At 43.4% G+C, this 24,126-nt stretch overlaps 1 protein-coding gene across 3 annotated transcripts in view; it reads right to left on the reverse strand.

The window, feature by feature from the left end:
• LOC118400960 (alpha-1,3-mannosyl-glycoprotein 4-beta-N-acetylglucosaminyltransferase C-like) overlaps positions 1 to 24,126 on the reverse strand; it is a 196,645-nt gene that overhangs the window by 81,115 nt on the left and 91,404 nt on the right. For all 3 annotated transcript variants that reach the window (XR_008075293.1, XM_035798020.2, XM_035798019.2), the window contains exons 2-3: positions 23,680 to 23,764; positions 5,641 to 5,727 (exon numbers count right to left, since the gene is read on the reverse strand). The gene's annotated coding sequence lies outside the window, so the exon portion shown is untranslated. The remainder of the gene's footprint in view (positions 1 to 5,640; positions 5,728 to 23,679; positions 23,765 to 24,126) is intronic.

Consider the following 24,126-nt stretch of genomic DNA (forward strand, 5'->3'; position numbering starts at 1 on the left):
GCCTATGTCTGGATTTGATTAGTCATTTTCATTCATTTATTTAAGTCATTTAGCAGACGCTCTTATCCAGAGCGACTTACAAATTGGTGCATTCACCTTATGACATCCAGTAGAATAGTCACTTTACAATAGTGCATCTAAATCTTAATGGGGGGTGAGAAGGATTACTTACCCTATCCTAGGTATTCCTTAAAGAGGTGGGGTTTCAGGTGTCTCCGGAAGGTGGTGATTGACTCCGCTGTCCTGGCGTCGTGAGGGAGTTTGTTCCACCATTGGGGAGCCAGAGCAGCGAACAGTTTTGACTGGGCTGAGCGGGAACTATACTTCCTCAGTGGTAGGGAGGCGAGCAGGCCAGAGGTGGATGAACGCAGTGCCCTTGTTTGGGTGTAGGGCCTGATCAGAGCCTGGAGGTACTGAGGTGCCGTTCCCCTCACAGCTCCGTAGGCAAGCACCATGGTCTTGTAGCAGATGCGAGCTTCAACTGGAAGCCAGTGAAGAGAGCGGAGGAGCGGGGTGACGTGAGAGAACTTGGGAAGGTTGAACACCAGACGGGCTGCGGCGTTCTGGATGAGTTGTAGGGGTTTAATGGCACAGGCAGGGAGCCCAGCCAACAGCGAGTTGCAGTAATCCAGACGGGAGATGACAAGTGCCTGGATTAGGACCTGCGCCGCTTCCTGTGTGAGGCAGGGTCGTACTCCTAGTCTAGGACCAAAAGTATCCTTAACAACTTCTACCCCCAAGTCATATAACTGCAGAACAATTAATCAAATGCCCCCCCAGATTATTTACATTGACCCCCCCCCCGAAAATGTCGGGCCTACCCGTCACAAGAAAAAAAGTTGCCATGATAGATCTACATGCATTGTGAACTGCCCTCCATACTGAGGTGGGCTGTATGTCCCCACCCTGAGCGTGTAGAGAAGCCAGATTTAGACATTGTTAGTCTAGTTTTCCAGTTCCATTTCACGTCACGCTGTTCATAGAAATCATTTATTATAATTTGCCGGATTCTCGCAGCTATTTATCCTGGGAAAAGGTGGTTTCAAGCGGTAAATCTCGGTAACCGGGTTCCAGTAATTCAAACCTTATCAAAATCCATGTTTTCTTGTATGTGTTTTTTTTAAATCACTCCTCGTGTGCACATTCTGTAATGCTGTATACCCCGCTATGGTACAGAAATGTTATGACGGTAAGAAAATCTGGATATAGCCCAACCGCATGAGAGGGAGAGAGCGAAGGGAGTGTGTTCTACTCTTGCTCTGAATTTAGAATTTAGAATATGAAAATGCCTTTTGTCTCTGTTTAAACTTTTTTACTGGACTTGCATGTTAACGTTTGCATAGATGAATGATTGCACATAGCCTAGTCTAAGACAATGACTTTACCGTCCAGTGACCACCATATTCCAGATGCTCAACACTAACCACCACTAATACAACCACTCACTCCACCACGTAAACCGCTTGTGGAGTTGAGCTGAGGTCCATGTGAACTAAAACGATTGTGACAGGGCTGGTTAGCGTGAGCTGTCTTTGACGGACGCTCTCATCGCTATGCACAGTTTGGGCAGCTGGGATAGGATCCCTAGCTCCAAGGCAACGCACACAGGCCTGTGATGTTTTTATCAAGCACACAGGCTTTGGTTTATGCTGTCTGTCCTGTAGGAAGAACAGCTGTTTGCATGAATCATTAATGCACATCGGCCACATCATTGTTGCTTCATTCTGGCAGATGTAGATCTGGATCCCTTCACTCTCACTTTAAACTGTTTCAAGTCGCCTTTACTTCGAGAATGTTAAATCTCATTCGTTCAAGTGTCTCGCCTCCTACAGTTATGGGTGGGTGGGGAAAGTAGCGAACTCCGTTTGAAATGCATGAATCTCGCCACATTCACAAGCGTCCTAAGCTATTGCATATACCAGGAGTCGACAGCAACCAACATATCATATTGCTTCTGTCAATAAATGAAGCCCACCACCAGTCTGAAAATCAACTACATTGGCTTTTTGCTGGAGAATGAGAGGATCTGGACACCAGCCAAAACCAGAAGCTATTCAAACTGTATAGTAAGCAACCTGTTAAGTTTAAAGTTATAGAATCAACTTCAAAATTACAATCTATGAGAACACTTAAGCTTCTTTACTATTTGTGCACATACATCACTAAGAAGTTCCACATGGCACTGAGAACAGACGAGTCTGTGCCACTGACAATGACAAAACATCTACTCTGGCTGTCGGTTTAAATTGCTCTACATGGCGACTCTACCGTCTGTATCACAGAAGTGTGATAAGCAACAGCAGCAAAGTGCAACAGTGGCTTTGATGTCAATATCTTCCCTCTTGATAAACCTTATGGGCAAGTGCCCTTCTTCAGCCAGCCAACACAAACAAAGCTTTGTCGTTGTTTGATCCATTCCCTAACCAGAAACCGTGGATTGATGGCAGCATTCGCGTGAAACTGAAAGCGCGAACCACTGCTTTTAATCAGGGCAAGGTGTCTGGTAACATGACCGAATACAAACAGTGCAGCTATTCCCTCCGCAAGGCTATCAAACAAGCTAAGCGTCAGTACAGAGACAAAGTAGAATCTCAATTCAACGGCTCAGACACAAGAGGCATGTGGCAGGGTCTACAGTCAATCACGGACTACAGGAAGAAATCCAGCCCAGTCACGGACCAGGATGTCTTGCTCCCAGGCAGACTAAATAACTGTTTTGCCCGCTTTGAGGACAATACAGTGCCACTGACACGGCCTGCAACGAAAACATGCGGTCTCTCCTTCACTGCAGCCGAGGTGAGTAAGACATTTAAACGTGTTAACCCTCGCAAGGCTGCAGGCCCAGACGGCATCCCTCGCCCTAAGAGCATGCGCAGACCAGCTGGCCGGTGTGTTTACGGACATATTCAATCAATCCCTATACCAGTCTGCTGTTCCCACATGCTTCAAGAGGGCCACCATTGTTCCTGTTCCCAAGAAAGCTAAGGTAACTGAGCTAAACAACTACCGCCCGTAGCACTCACTTCTGTCATCATGAAGTGCTTTGAGAGACTAGTCAAGGACCATATAACCTCCACCCTACCTGACACCCTAGACCCACTCCAATTTGCTTACCGCCCAAATAGGTCCACAGACGATGCAATCTCAACCACACTGCCCTAACCCATCTGGACAAGAGGAATACCTATGTGAGAATGCTGTTCATCGACTACAGCTCGGCATTCAACACCATAGTACCCTCCAAGCTCGTCATCAAGCTTGAGACCCTGGGTCTCGACCCCGCCCTGTGCAACTGGGTACTGGACTTCCTGACGGGCCGCCCCCAGGTGGTGAGGGTAGGTAACAACATCTCCTCCCCTCTGATCCTCAACACTGGGGCCCCACAAGGGTGTGTTCTGAGCCCTCTCCTGTACTCCCTGTTCACCCACGACTGCGTGGCCACGCACGCCTCCAACTCAATCATCAAGTTCGCGGACGACACAACAGTGGTAGGCTTGATTACCAACAACGACGAGACGGCCTACAGGGAGGAGGTGAGGGCCCTCGGAGTGTGGTGTCAGGAAAATAACCTCACACTCAACGTCAACAAAACTAAGGAGATGATTGTGGACTTCAGGAAACCACATCGATCGAACAGTAGTGGAGAGGGTAGCAAGTTTTAAGTTCCTCGGCATACACATCACAGACAAACTGAATTGGTCCACTCACACACACGCCTCTTCAACCTCAGGAGGCTGAAGAAATTTGGCTTGTCACCAAAAGCACTCACAAACTTCTACAGATGCACAATCGAGAGCATCCTGGCGGGCTGTATCACCGCCTGGTACGGCAACTGCTCCGCCCTCAACCGTAAGGCTCTCCAGAGGGTAGTGAGGTCTGCACAACGCATCACCGGGGCAAACTACCTGCCCTCCAGGACACCTACACCACCCGATGTTACAGGAAGGCCATAAAGATCATCAAGGACATCAACCACCCGAGCCACTGCCTGTTCACCCCGCTATCATCCAGAAGGCGAGGTCAGTACAGGTGCATCAAAGCTGGGACCGAGAGACTGAAAAACAGCTTCTATCTCAAGGCCATCAGACTGTTAAACAGCCACCACTAACATTGAGTGGCCGCTGCCAACACACTGACACTGACTCAACTCCAGCCACTTTAATAATGGGAATTGATGGGAATTATGTAAATATATCACTAGCCACTTTAAACAATGCTACCTTATATAATGTTACTTACCCTACATTATTCATCTCATATGCATACGTATATACTGTACTCTATATCATCGACTGCATCCTTATGTAATACATGTATCACTAGCCACTTTAACTATGTCACTTTGTTTACATAAGTATATACTGCACTAAATACCATCTACTGTATCTTGCCTATGCTGCTCTGTACCATCACTCATTCATATATCCTTATGTACATATTCTTTATCCCCTTACACAGTAGTTTAGGAATTGTTAGTTAGATTACTTGTTGGTTATTACTGCATTGTCAGAACTAGAAGCAGAAGCATTTCGCTACACTCGCATTAACATCTGCTAACCATGTGTACGTGAAAAATACAATTTGATTTGATTTGTCAACAGAGTGTGGATAGGCTGAAAATATAGACCCTCTACTCCAAGGGTCACTGTCTTCAGTCTATGTCTGAGGTCACATACAGTATACTGCCCCTGGAGACCAGGTTTAGATCTCACAAACCACCTCTTCTAAAATCGGCATCCAATCATCAATCTCTGTCTCTGACACTATCTCTCTATGTAAAAAAAACAACAATAAAACATTCATGGAAGATGAAACTGTCGTCCTTTAAAATTAAAAATACATTGTCCTCAGCCTCACCTCCCAGATGCATGCGAGGAACTGATGGCGCTAATTACCAGACAGATCGAGACAGAGATAATGTCACATTCTGTGTCTGTCGAAAGGTTTGTGGTCATACGCACAGGGCTAATAAAGAATTCTAGTATAGAACAAGAAGGGCCCCGCACACTGTTAAAGCTCCCAATTCACTGATTCATTGGCAACGTTACGATCCGAAACAGATCTTTGTCGTGTCAAACAAACTGAGTGCTCATATCCCAAAATATACACATTTCACCTGACATGACCATTGCGGACAAGACGTATGGTGGGTGCAAAAAAAAACACGTGTGTATCTCTAATAATTGAATAACAATGAGATGGGTACTTAATAGTAGTTACAGAAAATAATATATTTTTACAAAATGACCAAGTGGGTAACCACATTCTGTGTCTGTATCGCTGCCTGTCAGGAGGAAAGGAGATGATGACTCATTTGAAAATGCTAATTGGGATATATAAACGAGCGGCTGTGAGACGGAACTTTCTCCGTGTGTTCACCTTTTAAAATGTCAGATCACAACGACAGGCATAATTCGCTCTGTCACACTGAATGTCATATAGTATTGTAGCTTCTCTGAAGTAAGGAGAAGTACAGTATGCAGAAAAATAAAGGGAACAACAATATATAATAAAAGACTGTTTGCTCACTGTTGTGCTGCTCACTTGGTTCTACAGAGTATTGCCATTCAATTAAACACATGACGATCCAGGTCTAACAGAGTCAAGCTCATACGAGTGTTGTAAGAAATGTTATAGTACCTTTCGGCAGAAGTCAGATGTCTTTTTGGGAGGAGTTCTGAAGGTTGACATGGACTGGATCCACTAACAGATGCTCCTCAGTTGTTTCTGTCAAAACAAAGACAGAGAGAGAGAGACAGTCAGCCCAACCCCGGGAACGTAATTCATAATACCCATCAGTGTGCCATTGTTCCGCTATGTACCCTTCGTGTATGTGAGGTGCACATCAATGTGCTGTATGTAACGCGGGTGTGAGTGCGTGTCTGGTGCACAGAAAGTGTGTGTAAATATGAGTGTGCATGTGAGAGAGTCCCTCATTTTCTGCGTACAAATGACTGTAATGTACAGTAAAGCGAACAATAAAGCCCCAATACCCCCGGCGTCCAACTCCTGTGCCTCCTGCCTAGTACTCTGCCTTACATTTGAAGATTACTCTCCTTTCCCCCTAGGAGAGAAAAAAAAGCTGGCTACAGTGTCAAGGAACTCGCTCTAATCTGTCACTTGTCTCTCTCTCGCGCTCTCTCTCTAGTCTAACTGTCACTTGTCTCTCTCTCATGCTCTCTATCTAGTCTAACTGTCTCTCTCTGAGGCTGTGCAGAGACACTGACGGTCGAGATGGGATGGTGTGGTTCTCCCACACAGAAGCACTGTAATTGGCTCACCATGATGGGTCATAAACATACATCACAAGGGCAGTGGAGCGCCAAGCAGACAGCTAACTAAGCTTCTCGCTCCCTCTGCTTCTTACACACAAAGAGACACACACACACACACACACACACACACACACACACACACACACACACACACACACACACACACACACACACACACACACACACACACACACACAGAGGCATGCATGCACGTACACACAGGCATGCACACACAAACATACGCACAAGATGGCGCCGACATACACAGTCGGCCTGTTTCTAACTCTTAGCCAACTTTGCAGTATTTCTAATTTATTTAGTTGTTACTTAGAATGTCTCATATTACCTACAGCCGAAAATAACTTTTGGATATTAGATTGGCGGTCACTCGCCAGAAATTCGACCATATATTCGACTTCCCTGAACTGGATCCTTTGTTTGTACTTACTGAGGCAGCTCCATTCATCCCAGGGTCTGCAGCAAAAGTGGGGTCCTAGTCAGACTGAGGCAGCGGGCCTACCATCCACCGCTTCTGAGTATATTACTCGCTAACGTTCAGTCCCTGAATAATAAAGTAGATGAGCTCAGGGAAAGGATCTCCTTCCAGAGAGACATCAGGGACTGTAACATACTGTTTAACGGAATCATGTCTCTCTCCGGATATATTGTCCCCGTCCATACAGCCAGCGAGTATACTCTGACTCGGCGACTAGGTTCATCGGGAAGTGCATAGAGGATGTTGTTCCCACTGTGACGATTAGACGATTAGACTAGATCCAAACCAAAAAAACATGGATAGATGGCAGCATTTGTGAAAAACTGAAACACGAACAAACACATTTAACCATGGCAAGGTGACTGGGAACATGAACGTGTACAAACAGACCAGCTATGACCTCTGTAAGGAAATCAGAGACGCAAAATGACAGTAGAGAGACAAAGTTGAGTCACAGTTCAACGGCTCAGACATGAGACGTGTGGCAGACAATCATGGATTATCAAGGGAAAGTCAGCCATGATCTGGACACCGATGCCTTGTTCCCAGTTAAAACTAAACACATCGCCCCGTAGCACTCCTGTCATTGTGAAGTCCTTTGACAGGCTAGTTAAAGATCATATCATCTCCACTTTACCTGGAGGTGATATGACAGATTCACAGACAACGCAATCACCATTGCGCTGAATATTGCCCTATCCCACCTGGACAAGGTAGGCAACAACACCACCGCCACACTGATCATGGACTATGAGCACACACCCATCCACATAGATGGGGCAGCAATGAAGAGGGTCAAAAGCTTCAAGTTCCTCGATGTGCACATTACTGAGGACATGAAATAGTCCCTACTCTACTCTACATCCATCCAGTAAATGTCAGGGGATCCAGGCATCAGATAAAGATAGTCTCCACAACAAGATCAGATACCAGTGATAGATATAGACAGTGAAAACAACAAGTGTAGGGCACTGCTCTGCTTAAAGCCCAGGACGCTACACTACGTCTGTGTGTTGTAAAACCTGAAGCTCAGGCCTGTGTTGCTCTGCCTGTCTGTGTGTTGTAGAGCTGCAAAACCTGTGTGAGAGCCTGGAGAGATGTCCAGTTCTCATAGAGGTCCACCTCACTGTGAATCCCCTTCAGCAAGAGACCAGCTGGAGGTAGGGCAAGCCCAATGATAAACACAGAATACATATGGGCAACAAGCCCTGGGCCCCATGGTTGCATGCTCCTGTGGTAGAGAGCAATGTGGTCATACAAACAAACTTATACAGTAACACTGTACTTTGACGCTTGGTCATAACAGCTACATGCATCCACTGTCATCAACATAACAAGGATTAGTTGAAAAATGGCTTTAAAATGGTAGCAGAGAGAGACGGACACCAACTTCTCTAGCTTCTCTGTTCAGGAATATCACTGCTGGGGCGGATGTGAGAAGTAAAGTGAAATCAAACTGTCCACTTAGGAAGCAACACTGATTGACAAAATATTTCACATGCTGTTGTGCAAATGGAGTTTATAGGCAATTAGCAAGAATCCCCCAATAAAGGAGTGGTTCTGCAAGTGATAACGACAGACCACTTCTCAGTTCCTATGCTTCCTGGCTGATGTTTTGGTCACTTGAATGCTGGCGGTGCTTTCACTCTAGTGGTAGCATGAGACGGAGTCTACAACCCACACAAGTGGCTCAGGTAGTGCAGCTCATCCAGGATGGCACATCAATGCGAGCTGTGGCAAGAAAGTTTGCTGTGTCTGTCAGCGTAGTGTCCAGAGCATGGACGCGCTACCAGGAGACAGGCCAGTACATCAGGAGACGTGGAGGAGGCCGTAGGAGGGCAACAAGCCAGCAGCAGGACCGCTACCTCCGCCTTTGTGCAAGGAGGAGAAGGAGGAGCACTGCCAGAGCCCTGCAAAATGACCTCCGGCAGGCCACAAATGTGCATGTGTCTGCTCAAACGGTCAGAAACAGACTCCATGAGGGTGGTATGAGGGCCCGACGTCCACAGGTGGGGGTTGTGCTTACAGCCCAACACCGTGCAGGACGTTTGGCATTTGCCAGAGAACACCAAGATTGGCAAATTCGCCACTGGCGCTCTGTGCTCTTCACAGATGAAAGCAGGTTCACACTGTGTACATGTGACAGACGTGACAGTCTGGAGACGCCGTGGGGAACATTCTGCTGCCTGCAACATCCTCCAGCATGAACGGTTTGGCAGTGGGTCAGTCATGGTGTGGGGTGGCAATTCTTTGGGGGGCCGCACAGCCCTCCATGTGCTCGCCAGAGGTAGCCTGACTGGCATTAGGTACCGAGATGAGATCCTCAGACCCCTTGTGAGACCATATGCTGGTGCGGTTGGCCCTGGGTTCCTCCTAATGCAAGACCTCATGTGGCTGGAGTGTGTCAGCAGTTCCTGCAAGAGGAAGGCATTGATGCTATGGACTGGCCCGCCCGTTCCCCAGACCTGAATCCAATTGAGCACATCTGGGACATCATGTCTCGCTCCATCCACCAACTCCACGTTGCACCACAGACTGTCCAGGAGTTGGCGGATGCTTTAGTCCAGGTCTGGGAGGAGATCCATTACATTACATTTACATTTAAGTCATTTAGCAGACGCTCTTATCCAGAGCAACTTACAAATTGGTGCATTCACCTTATGACATCCAGTGGAACAGCCACTTTACAATAGTGCATCTAAATCTTTTAAGGGGGGGTGAGAAGGATTACTTTATCCTATCCTAGGTATTCCTTAAAGAGGTGGGGTTTCAGGTGTCTCCGGAAGGTGGTGATTGACTCCGCTGTCCTGGCGTCGTGGGGGAGTTTGTTCCACCATTGGGGGGCCAGAGCAGCGAACAGTTTTGACTGGGCTGAGCGGGAACTGTACTTCCTCAGTGGATCCCTCAGGAGACCATCCGCCACCTCATCAGGAGCATGCCCAGGCGTAGGTAGGTCATACAGTCACGTGGAGGCCACACACACTACTGAGCCTCATTTTGACGACATTACATCAAAGTTGGATCAGCCTGTAGTGTGGTTTTCCACTTTAATTTTGAGTGTGACTCCAAATCCAGACCTCCATGGGTTGAAAAATTTGATTTCCATTGATCATTTTTGTGTGATTTTGTTGTCAGCACATTCAACTATGTAAAGAAAAAAGTATTTAATTAGAATATTTCATTCATTCAGATCTAGGATGTGTTATTTTAGTGTTCCCTTTATTTTTTTGAGCAGTGTATAATGTTTACATACCCTACATTACTCATCTCATATGTATATACTGTACTCTATACCATCTACTGCATCTTGCCTATGCCGTTCGGCCATCACTCATCCATACATTTAAATGTACATATTCTTATTCATTCCTTTACACTTGTGTGTAAAAGGTAGTTGTTGTGAAACATTGTTAGATTACTTGTTAGATATTACTGCATGGTCGGAACTAGAGGCACAAGCATTTCGCTACACTCGCATTAACATCTGTTAAACATGTGTATGTGACCAATACAATTTGATTTGATTTGAGAGACCAGTAATGTACTGGAGTAAATTGTTTGACTCGGTGGTGAGAGGAATGCCCCCGTGCCTGAGGGCGGTACAAGCGACAGAAACGGCTTCGATTACAAGTCAAAAAGTGTATCTGTATGTTCCACACGCAGTAGCAACCATAGTTAACAGCACAGAAGCACATGTTACGAGTGCGAGATGGACAAAGTGTGAGTTAAAGTTAAATGGGGGACAATCTACAATTCCATAAGATTGGTGCTTTGAATCCTGCATCGTTCATGCCGTTGCCTGGGGAGGTTGAATCGGATATATGTGACCGAGATCAAATTACTCCAAAGCCTCAGCATTGGTATGTAGAATATTAGTGAAGACATCAACACTATTAAATAATACATGGAATCATGTAGTAACCAAAAAAAGTGTTTTTTTATGTTTCATATTTTAAAGTAGCCACCCTTTGCCTTGACGACAGCTCTGCACCAATTCAAAGGTGCACTGATGATTATGTTTCAGAACCTTCCGACAGCTACGTGACTCACTCCTTTATGGCTTTGGTTCAAAATAAGTTACACAAATAATGAAGGGGTTTAAGACACATTCTTTCTGATCGACTTTGGCGTACGCAGCTAATTTTGTTTGAATTATTACATGGATTATAATGAATTGACATATTTGGAGGGGTTGATGCATTTTTTGTTAGGGTAAATCAGGTCTGTGATATTGAGTTAAAAATGTAAAGCTTTAGAGGACTTAAGCCTCGAATGCGTTGCAAGTTTGCCATTTTTGGCCATAAGGCTATACTTTACAATAGGACTCAACTCTGACTTCCGCATCCATCGGTAGTCTAAAATGTGGCACAAACTGGTGAATTGTTCACACCGAACCGAGCTATTAGATTATCTTTCTGTAAATGAATGGAAACATTCACACCTCCATTCATTTACAGAAAGATAGTCTAATAGCTTGGTGTGAATGTTTGTGTCCCAGAGTCTCCTCTCACACTGGAGTACTGCATTGGGCAAAATCAGCTGGCAGGTGGTCCCGGAGCTGAGAGAACTTTTGTTAAATACAACAGCACAATTACACTTCACATGTGGACTGGAAATTTTTGAAAAAATACGATACTTGAGCCTTATAGCCCATTACATAAACAAAGAGTGGGTGCTCACAGAGTGGGACAGTTCCCAGCTCAAACCTGCAGATAACATAAGGCTAGCTATTGTGAAAAAATACTTGTGGATCTTGTTGATTTCCTCTATTACTTCAAAGAGGCCATGCTCGCCTTGGAGGCAAGTGAGCAGCCTACTCTTCCCCTGGTAATTGTGTGGTTCCAAAGGATAAAGCCTCACCTACAAATGGATTTGTGGTGTCAGAGTGAAGCCAGCTGCGAGCCTGCGACCAGGTACAGTGGATGACATCCTTTTCCTGCACAGCAATTTGAGAGAATCTGAGAGATGAATGGACTGTTTTTGTAGTTATTGTTTTAGTAGTTTTATTTGTTGGCTAATATTAGAAGACTCTTTCAAAGCGATTTGAGTTGTGGATGTGCTGCATTATATTGTTAAAAAAATTATATATATTGTTCTCAATTCCTGGCATGGTTTATTATTAGCCAAATGTTGAATAGACATGCTGACACATTAATTAATGCAGGCAAATAGCAATAATAACCAACTGTCTGTAGTCATAAAACAATTAGGCTAAATACATTTATGTATTTTTGTTGGGTAATGGATCGGCTCACAGAACTCATATGAGGTGGCTTCTTTCTTCAATATAATCATTCAGAAGATTCAACCCATTGGTGTTCTTTTTAAAATTTTAATTGAACCTTTATTTAACTAGGCAAGTCAGTTAAGAACAAATTGTTATTTACAATGGCGGTCTAGGAATAGTGGGTTAACTGCCTTGTTCAGGGGCAGAACGACAGCATTTTACATTGTCAGCTCGGGGATTCAATCCTAGCAACAACGCTCTAACCATTCGGCTACATGTAGCCCAACAGTAAATTAAATTGGATCACCAGGTTAATTTTTCATTACGTTATAATAATCCATGCATTCTGGGAATGTTATAAAGTCCAAAAGTTATGAGCAGAGTTAGAAAGTTGGATGTCAGAAGAATTACAATGGAAATGTACTTTTAATCCGTCTTGCCTGCATATTTAAAGACATGGCATCCAAGGGTGCTGTGAGATACCCAATGGGCTGAACGATACTTTTCTCATCAATCATCTTGAAAAAACAAATATTTAAAAACTGGAAATCAACCAATCCTCCGTCGTTAACATAATGGAAAGGTCAAATGCTTTATTGTGAAAGTGTGTGTGACGGAGAGAAACAAAATGGTGAAGTTGGTGGAGAGAGATGCAGGACCTGGAGATGGGGGTGTGAGCATATGGGTCTGATCAGGTGTGATGTAGTTGACGTTTGTGTGATGTTGTCATTTGTATGTTTCGTCGTGTTTAAAAAAAAAAACAAAGGAAAAATGACAGCTTGCAACACAAATCTGATTATTTATTTAGTTTACATTCTTCATTGTAACCACAATGGCACAAATAATTGAAAACACACATGCAACATGAGCAGATTAACTTGGTCAAAACATTTCTTTATTAAAGACTATCTGAAATAATGTTGGTACCACAAATTAGCGAGTCACTCAGCTTTATGCTGACAAATATAGCTTTATGCTGCAAAATAGCCTACTAAATAGGCCAAGCCTAAATAAATAAATGTAATTGCCTAAATAAAATAGTCAATTTCATAAATAAAACAAATAAATGAAATAACTCAGGTCCTCTGTCATAAATGTTCTTCTTCACATCAGCAAAGAAGGAATCCATGTTTCAGAAACTCACTTTATATAGTGAGGATATCAGTCTTTCCACACTGTGCTAAAAAAAAGCCAGTTTGATACATTCGAAAAGTTTTTATGAGGGAGAGAATCCAAAAGCAATACCTAAAGCAAAATCAATCTTCTAACTCCCTCTAACGATAGCGTGGAGCAATGACGGAATTACGCAATTTACCACCATCAACACAAATGTGTCGCGGCATAAGCTCAAAACATTTAATTGAGGAACCGCTGTACCTTTTAAGCCTACATTCAGTAACATCTATAAAGTCAGAAAAAAAATAAACGTCCCCTTTTCGGGAAATGGGTGTTTTCAAAGATAATTCATAAAAATCCAAATAACATCACATATCTTCATTGTAAAGGGTTTAAACACTGTTTCAATGAACCATAAACAATTAATGAACATGCACCTGTGGAACGGACGTTAAGACACTGACAGCTTACGGACGGTAGGCAATTATACACAGTTATGAAAACTCAGTACACAAAAGAGGCCTTTCTACTGACTCTGAAAAACACCAAATGAAAGACGCCCAGGGTCCCTGATCATCTGTGTGAACGTGCCTTAGGCATGCTGCAAGGAGGCATGAGGACTGCAGATGTGGCCAGGGCAATACATTGCAATGTCCGTACTGTGAGACGCCTAAGACAGCTCTACAGGGAGACAGGACGGACAGCAGTTCGTCCTCGCAGTGGCAGACCACGTGTAACAACACCTGCACAGGATCAGTACATCCGAACATCACACTGCGGGACAGGTACAGGATGGCAACAACAACTGCCTGAGTTACACCAGGAATGCACAATCCCTCCATCAGTGCTCAGACTGTCTGCAATAGGCTGAGAGAGGCTAGGCTGAGAGAGGCTGGACCGAGGGCTTATAGGCCTGTTGTAAGGCAGGTCCTCACCAGACATCACTAGCAACAACGTCGCCTATGAGCACAAACCCACCTTCGCTGGACCAGACAGGGCTGGCAAAAAGTGCTCTTCACTGACGAGTCGCAGTTTTGTCTCACCAGCGGTGATGGTCGGATTCGTGTTTATCGTTGAAGGAATTAGCGTTACACCGAGGCCTGTACTCTGGAGCAGGATCGATTTGTGGAGGGTCCGTCATGGTCTGGGGTGGTGTGTCACAGCATCATCGGACTGAGCTTGTTGTCATTGCAGGCAATCTCAACACTGTGCGTTACAGGGAAGACATCCTCCTCCCTCATATGGTACCCTTCCTGCAGGCTCATCCTGACATGACAATGCCACCAGACTATTGCTCATTCTGTGCATGATTTCCTGCAAGACAGAAATGTCAGTGTTCTGCCATGGCCAGCGAAGAGCCTGGATCTCAATCCCATTGAGCACGTCTGGGACATGTTGGATCGGAGGGTGACGGCTAGGGCCATTCCCCCAGAAATGTCTGGGAACTTGCAGGTGCCTTGGTGGAAGAGTGAGGTAACATCTCACAGCAAGTACTGGCAAATCTGATGCAGTCCAAGAGGAGCAGAGGCACTGCAGTACTTAATGCAGCTGGTGGCCACACCAGATACTGACTGTTACTTTTGATTTTGAACTCCCCTTTGTTCAGGGACACATTGTTCAGTATATGTCTCAGTTGTTGAATCTTGTTATGTTCATACAAATATTTACACATGTTACGTTTGCTGAAAATAAACGCAGTATGTATACACATACTTACAAGTTATTTAGGTCAGATAACTTGTGACGCAGATTATGCAGATGACGCCGATGATGCAGGTGGCGGTTGAAATGCAGGCCAAAGTGAGACACAGGTGTTTGGGATAAGCTCCGTGTCGATGGAGCCTCATTCAAGCTCATTCTAGCAAATAGTAGCATATTCCCTTCATAGTGCACTACTTTTGACCAGGGCGCATAGGGACTAAGGCCCTATCTATGGGTGTAAGAGGAGAGTGGCTACAGCATCGGTCAGACAGCTGAGCCTTTGGTTCTCTCCTAATTGAGGTAATTTATTATCCTAACAGGCAGCGCAGCTGTGGCTTTACAACATCGCACCAATTAAACCCAGATGCTGAAATGAAAGACACGGACAAACGTGACTGGACGATGAATCAAAAGACCATAACTCAAATCTGAGTAATAAATGTGACAGAATGTGACCGAGGAGAAGCGAGGAGGATGGCTCTCTAAAAACACCCTGCTGATGTTGGTAACAGGAAGCAATATCATTATCAATGTTGTTCAAAAACATATCTCAAATGACCTGATAATTAAAATGAATGTAAAATGGATTATGAGTAAAATACAAAATAAGATCAGGGAGTTGAATTTCATTCTTAGATTTCTGTAATATATTTATTTTTCCTAACAAAAATGGCAGTGGTCAGGATCAGGTGGATTGGAGTGAATGGCCCAGGAAATGTGGAACATAACAGGAAGAAATCAGGTCACTATGGCGATTGCTACAGGGCATTGATAACACCGACATACTGTGATTGGCCTGCCTTTTCTCTCTCTCTCCCAGTCAGAACCCTTTACATGTTGTGCCCTGGGAACAGGCACAAACGTGAGTAAGACAGATAATGACATGGACGGAAGAAAAGGAGGATGGCACAACCTTAGAGATCAGCTCACAGATGAACATAGCATTTCCAGAATGAAGGATTTCTTCTTGTCATGTGACCCCAATGGAAAATAACAAATAAGGACCTTATCTGGATGACGTCTTGAGATAGTTTGTACTGTTCCTTTATGGCTCGAAAGACCATGAAAAAAAGTAAAGAACCGTATGATAAGTTGTGTCTGAGATAGTATACCTTTGTACACATCTTTATGGTGTCACCAATCAAACATTCTGAATGGCTCACCCAATATGGCTGCCAGTCCACCTAGCATGCACGAGTGCTTAAAATTGGAATATACTAATTTTAATTATAGAGTTTGGGTGGGTCCAAGGTAGATTGTATGTGAAGGGCAAAGTGGGACGTGTGAGTACCTGGGTCATATGAGAGTGGCTGGCAGAACTATAATGTGGAGCACCTTGTTAGACTGAGCAAGACTCGAGATATCAAAGATGAAAGGAGCAAGGGCTGCACGATTTGCAAAAAATATCCAAATGCAATTTTTTTGTGAAGATTTTGCGAATATGAATTGTGATTTTCAAACACTTGGGTGAAAACTTGGTAATTCCATCAGACATGCTTAACACAATTGGCAGGGTAGAGAACATCACTTCTAAAATGAGATCGTAGGAATGAATACATACTGTGCTAACTGGATACAAAACCAAATTAAACAAATATTTTCCCACATTGTTATACATATGATAATATTATTGCACCTACATATTAACAAACATCCATTTTTCAGTGTGCTATAAGCGCAGCACAAATTATTTAATTACATTATGAATTCCTATTTTACCATTATGAGTTCTTAAATAATATACGTTTTATTTCTTTATTTAAGTTTGATTTATTTCACCAGCCATACTGTAGGTTTAATTGTGTATAAGTAGGCTCAATGATTATTATAATTCAAAGTGCCTTAACATGTAAGCTATAGATTGCAAAGTGTAGCCTGTTTCCAAAAACATTGGAGTCTGGTCCAGTAATTCAATGCGATGGCCTTTAGCACGTCTGTGCCGTTATCGTTATGCACACTTGCTGCTCCTCATTTAGGCCCCAGGCGGCTAAAGCTTCTCTCAACCTCAGAGTGATGTTTTCACCCCGTGATCTCCGGGGATGCCTATGTCTGCAAGCACCGACCATTCAGTTGAAACTCCTCATCAATAAAGTGTACTGTCAAACGAATGACTGTCGGTTGTTCTGCTAGACAAAAGGTATGTTGTAGTCACATAAATCAACATGTGTAAGCTCTGTTTCAACTTCTTCCCTTGATTGTGTTTAGTTGGGATGCTGACTTGGGAAAAATATGGGTGAATCTTTTATCTCCTGTCCAGCTTGTTAATTATCTTGTTGAAGCCGCCTTTGCTAATAGTGTAAATATGAATCATGTCTTTGGCTATGCGATAGTCTCAGTGATTTCTCTGTTTTTTAGTAGGGCGTTACACTTGAAAACGCATCAGCAATCAATACCTGATTAACGTTGGTGGCTGGCTATGGCTGAGTGTCTTTGGTGCTGTTTGGCACTTATTTCACCATGCAATCATCGTAAAGTAGGGGATGGTACTTTTTCAAATGATTGAATAAATGTGTCGTGTTGCCTCTTGTTGTCGCCACAACTCCGAGGTACTTTATGCACATTTGGTTGACATCAGTTTGCCTGTAGCTGAAATATTTCCATACGACGGAAGGTCATTCCCGTTAGCACTAGCAACACTCATGTTTCCAACACTGTGAAGCCTTTTTCCCCCTCACCAGGACAATTGTGATTGGCCAGCATGTGCATGCCACGCAGAGTGAGAGAGCCCGCTTGTGATTGGTCAGCACCCTCTTATGCATGCAGGGAGTGAATTAACGGAGTCTAGCGCATCTCATTGGAGGAGGTACCGTAGTCTAGTTTTACTTGTATTAAAGAAAGGAGAAAAGTGCAGCCTCTTGCAATATGGATATTACACATCTCAATATCACAATTTTGATCTGAATTTGATCATGCAGCCCTAAAAGGATTACATGCAGTCCTAGAGAGAGTATCTCCCTCCACCCTCCTTTAGAATTCCAGCTCTGTCTGGAGCTCCCCTGAAGCCTTCTCCATCCCACTACTGACTTAAAACCCTAAAGACAAAATGAGTGCTTCTCTGGTGTACCCTTGGCAGTGGTGTCTTGTTCCTCAAGGGAAGTAGTGCTCTACCTGAGCAGCACAGACAGAGCAGTGATATCAGCAGCCTGATGGGAAGCAGGAACCTATGTGTTTTATGAGGAGAACGAAAGGCCCTGAACCCAATTATCTTTTCTTTGTTAAATAAAACTCCACTGGCCGTCATTTCAACATGCAGACCACCACCCCACTGTGATTACAGATTTAATTAGCTGAGGACCTTGCTTCAGGGAGACTCCTAAATCCATATAGATATTTCTGCAGAATGTGGAGATAGGGTCTTGTCCTCATGATCAGCTACAGAGACGCTACTGCAGAAAGAATGGGATGAAGTGATGATTTCTAAAAACTTACTCTCTCATGTTTACTTTTTCCACTGAGACTAATAGTTTTATTGCTCTATGAGGCTGAACAGCATGGCTGAATTATGCAGAGCTTGGCAGAAATCAATGCTGCTTCACTGCAAGTAGCTCGGATTTAAAGAGCCCTGCTGTCAGAATAGCAGCATTTCTGTTATTGACATTAGAGAATATTCCACAGCTAATCTGATATAAATTGATTAAGTGTTCTGAGACCTTCAGCCCCATTTGGAGAGTGTAATCAATTTTTTTTTTTTTTTTGGGGGGGGCAGTAGCATTGTGATCATGAAGGTGAAGCACCCTTAAACAGAATACTCCATGTACACTGAATTGTATGTGGTACAACTTACCATCTCTTGCTTCACACATCACAGCTATGATTATAGTCATGGCAACATACTGTAACTACATACAACAAACTGTAGGCAACCGAACCAACGTTGTACTGTCAAGACTACAGGAAACACTTGACACTTAACAATTAGACAACCAACAGCTATTATACATGTCAAGAGTACAGTAAGCTACATATGAGTGTTGTAATGAATAGTAAGAGGTGACGCTAGAGTATGGAAGTGTCAAGTGGACCTCTTCAAACCCCACTCATGTATTAATATTTTACTAGCATCACACACATAAATACCCACACACACACTCCATCCCTCCTTCCCTTGTTCCCCTTGGCTCAGAAAAGAGAGAGGCCCCACGACATATATCTTCATCTTACAGCCCGATTTTCAGATGGCAAGGATGACATGAGGTGCTCTCCGCTGCTGCCAGCGCTGCCTTACGTGGGAACTGGAGCTGTCTCACAGCCTCTCACATCACACTGCTGCCAGGCACCAGGCTACGCCCATGACAAACACACACACATGCGGGGCACACAAAGACCCAGAATACATACAGTAGGCACACATGTACAGGCACACAAGCACCAAGGGCACATAAATACCACACAAATACTGAGCAGCACACACTCCACACACAAACATCGAACAGACAGAAATAACACAAACATATATAATAACACACACACACACAAAAATAAAAACAGAGGAGAGTAGCTTCTTGTATAATCCCAGCTAGCACATAATGTTCTGAGAACATTATATTTCTTAGAGCTTGGTTGTCCTATGTTTATTTTTGCATACAACCCCACCACAACTTTCTGGGAATAATGCAGAATAGTTGCTTGGCTTGGAAGATTCTCAGCACATTTAATGAACTTGACAAAAAAAAAAAAAAATTGGTATTTCATTACTTTAACAGCACGTTTCCTAAAAGTTCAAAAATGGTAACATATCATAAAAATGTTGGAAATCTTCTCAAATAATTCAGAGAACATTAAACCACTTTCTTGGTGGCTTCCCCAGTGGTACAGCGGTCTAAGGCGTCACTACAGACACGGGTTCGATTCCAGGCTGTTTCACAAATGGCCATGACCGGGAGTCTCATAGGGCGGCGCACAATTGGTCCAGAGTTGTCCAGGTTAGGGGAGGGTCTGGCCCTTTACTTGTTTCATCACGCTCTAGCGACTCCTTGTGGTGGGCCCGGGCAACAGCAAGCTGACTTTAGTTGTCAGTTGAACAATGTTTCCACCGACACATTGGTGCAGCTGGCGGGTGTTAAGGAGCGTGGTTTAAGGGCGACTTGACCTTCGCCTCTACGAAGCCCGTTGGGGAGTTGCAGCGATGAGACAAGATCGTAATTGAAAAAGTGGGTCAAATAAAACTTTTTAAAACATGTTCTTCTGTGGGAATGTCAGCGTAACATTTTCTGCAGGTTGCCTCATGGTTCTATTTTAAAGTCATGTTCTCAGAACATTAAGAAAACTTTCCATAAAAACCACAAGAAAACATTACTAATGTTTCCTTAACATTCTAAGAATGTTATTTAAAAACATCAGTAACATGTCATGTTTTGCTCTTTCCATGACAGACTGACCATGTGAAAGCTATGATCCCTTATTGATAAATCCACTTGAACCAGTGCAGATGCCGTTGAACGGAGAATGGTAGTAGGTGCCAGGCGAACCGGTTTGAGTGGGTCAAGAACTGCAACGCTGCTGGGTTTTTCACACTGAGCAGTTTCTCTTGTGTATCAAGAATGGTCCACCACCCAAAGAACATCCAACCAATGGCAGGCCAGTGGTCAAAAATGGGTCATTGATAAAAGAGGACAAAGGAGGCTGACACGAATTGTGCAAAGCAACAGACGGGCTACAGTTAGTCAACTGACAGTTCAGTACACAATTCGTTCACAAAGACCCATAAAATGATGCACAACTCGTTGTACCTTGACACGAATGGTGTATGGCAGCCGACGACCTTACAGAGTTCCACTTCTTCCAGCAATAAACAAGAAACTATGGTTGCAGTGGGCTAAGGAATGAAAACACTGGACACTGGAGAATTGGAAAAACATTGCCTGGTCTGATGAATCCCGGTTCCTGCTGTTTCACGCTGATGGGAGGACTAGGGTATAGAGCAAACCACGAGTACATGCATCCATCATGATGCGTGTCAACATTGCAGGTGTGGGGTGGGGTGTGTGGTGTGTTTTGATAGCACACATGGGGCCATTGATAAAAGCTGAGCAACACTTGAATGCCACAGGATATCTGAACATCATTGCCAATTAGGTGCATCCCTTCATGGCAGCAGTATTTCTATCTGTGAATTGATTATTTCAATAGGATAATGCCCCATGCCAAAAGGCTAGGACTATTCAAGAATGGTTCCACGATCATGACAGCGAATTCAGCTTACTGCAGTGGCCTGCCCAGCCACCAGCTCTCAATCCAATTGAGTATCTGTGGGATGAGATGGAATGAACTATTCAGAGTAGAGATCCACTACCAGCCAACTTAACAACTGTGGGACACCTTGTAGAGTCAATTCCCTGACGAATTGAGGCTGTTCGGAGGGCAAAAGTGTGTGCAACTCAATTTTGGGAAGGTGTTCCTAATGTTTTGTTCATTCAGGTGTGTTGGCAGAGCCCAATAATTGAGTGCTTGTTTCCTTTGAAATGGGGTTTGTTTAAATAGACTAAAAGGACGCAGCTTTGTGTTAGCTTAAAAAAACATGGATGTTCGCTCCACAATGTTGAGAACAGAGAACAGAAGATCATACGTTTGAATCTCACTGACGACGTGTGCATGATTAATGCCTAAGCCAATGCATTTCCAAATGTCCTATACAGTTGAAGTGGGAAGTTTACACACACCTTAGCCAAATGCATTTAAACTCAGATTCTCACAATTCCTGACATTTAATCAGAGTAAAAATTCCCTGTCTTAGGTCAGGTTAGGATCACCACTTTATTTTAAGAATGTGAAATGTCAGAATAATAGGAGAGAGAAGGATTTATTTCAGCTTTTATTTCTTTCATCACATTCCCAGTGGGTCAGAAGTTTACATAAACTCAATTAGTATTTGGGAGCATTGCATGTACATTGGGTCAAATGTTTTGGGTTGCCTTCCACAAGCTTCCCACAATAAGTTGGGTGAATTATGGCTCATTCCTCATGACAGAGTTGGTGTAACTGAGTCAGGTTTGTAGGCCTTCTTGCACGCACACACCTTTTCAGTTCTGCCCACACATTTTCTATGGGATTAAGGTCAGGGCTTTGTGATGGCCACTCCAATACTTTGACTTTGTTGTCCTAAAGCCATTTTGCCACAAATTTGGAAGTATGCTTGGGGTCATTGTCCATTTGGAAGACACATTTGCAACCAATCTTCAACTTCCTGACTGTTGTCTTGAGATGTTGCTTCAATATATCCACATAATTCTCCTACCTCATGATGCCATCTATTTTGTTAAGTGCACCAGTCCCTCCTGCAGGAAAGCACCACACAACATGATGCTGCCACCCCCATTCTTCACGGTTGGGATGGTGTTCTTTGGCTTGCAAGCCTCCCCCTTTGTCCTCCAAACATAACGATGGTCATTATGGCCAAACAGTTCTATTTTTGTTTCATGAGGACATTTCTCCAAAAAGTACAATCTTTGTCCCCATGTGCAGTTGCAAACCATTGTCATGCTTTTTTTATGGTGGTTTTAGAGCAGTGGTTTCTTCCTTGCTGAGCGGCCTTTCAGGTTATGTCGATATAGGACTCGTTTTACTGTGAATATAGATACTTTTGCGCCTGTTTCCTCCAGTATCTTCACAAGGTCCTTTGCTGTTGTTCTGGGATTGATATGCACTTTTCGCACAAAAGTACGTTCATCTCTAGGAGACAGAACGTGTCTCCTTCCTGAGAGATATGATGACTGCGTGGTCCCACGATGTTTATACTTGCGTAATATTGTTTGTACCTTCAGCCGTTTGGAAATTGCTCCCAATGATGAACCAGACTTGTGGAGGTCTACAATTTTTTTCTGAGGTTTTGGTTGATATCTTTTGATCTTCCCATGATGTCAAGTAAAGATACACTTAGTTTGAAGGTAGGCCTAAAATACATCCACAGGAACACCTCCAATTATGTCAATTAGCCTATCAGAAGCTTCTAAAACCATGTCAACATTTTCTGGAATTTTCCAAGCTGTTTAAAAGGGCACAGTAAACTTCTGACTCGCTGGAATTGTGATAGTGAATTATAAGTGAAATAATCTGTCTGTAAAACAATTGTTGGAAAAATGACTTGTGTGATACACAAAGTAGATGTCCTAAACAACTTTCCAAAACTATAGTTTGTTAATAAGACATTTGTGGAGTGATTGAAAAACGAGTTTTAATGACTTCAACCTAAGTGCATGAAAACTTCTGACTTCAACTGTATGTGCTTAACCTAAACTAAGCTAGCAGTGTTATTAAAAGTCTTATTGGAACAGTCAGTGAACGTTTTTAAGGAAGTTATTCAAAAACATCCAAATAATCTTTAGAGTTTGTTCAAAATATTCACAACATTTACTGAATGTTCTCAGAATCCCTCCCAGGAAAACTCAGGGAACCATGATAAAAGGATCTCCCAAGCAACCTAAACATTCAATTCCATTCTCAGAATGTTTAAAAACATTCCGTTTTACCGGATAGGAAACGTATGGCTTCGTTCCCACAACTTCAAAGTAACCAAATGTGCTAACTGGGATGTGCCTTCTGACAGGTGTCAAGGTAAAGTGTTACATATCTTACAGGAAATATAAATACTTATGGAACTTTTAGCTGTTTCCTCTACCATGAGCCACTACACAAGGCTGATCATAGTAGCAAGGGAGATCCTACTGTCTCCCAGTCAGCAAATTCCTTACATTACAGGAAATTCTCTGTTTCCTTTTAGTTGTATCTTGTCTATTAAATTATGTGATTTAGAGATGCTAATGCAGTATTGATCAACATATATAGTTGAAAACCTACATTTAATGAACCACAGTTTGGAGACAAGAGAGGAGGTCAAGAAGATAGTAAATCCATTCTAATGCACTTACTTCTACTGCTTATCCTATGGGCCATTATCTGAGGGCTCTTTCCTCGCTCTCACAGATCAAAGTGACAGGGCTGGTCAGGGCCTGGCTGGAAAATGGAAAAAAACATTAGGCTGTTTAAATCAGTGTAGTAAGAAAACCCACACAGACTCAGTAAACACACAGTAAAACACTAGTACGTGGTGGTTGTTGTGGATACACTGGCTCCAAAACGTGGACACAGAGCTTATGGCCGGAGGGAGAAACACTAACTATCAATTCCTTGCCTTTAGTTTGTTTGTAATTTTGGGGGCTCAAAGCTGGTCGCCATGACAGATCTCTCTGTACACTATGACAGATGTGCTTTAGCTCAGCGTGCTTTAGCTCAGTGAGAAACTTAACCGCTGATTATTATACCATACAGTAATAACACAGGCAGAAAGAGTGAGGGAAAAAAGTATTTGATCCCCT

The sequence above is a fragment of the Oncorhynchus keta genome, chromosome 22 (genome assembly GCF_023373465.1).
Source record: "Oncorhynchus keta strain PuntledgeMale-10-30-2019 chromosome 22, Oket_V2, whole genome shotgun sequence".
Lineage (NCBI taxonomy): Eukaryota > Metazoa > Chordata > Actinopteri > Salmoniformes > Salmonidae > Oncorhynchus > Oncorhynchus keta.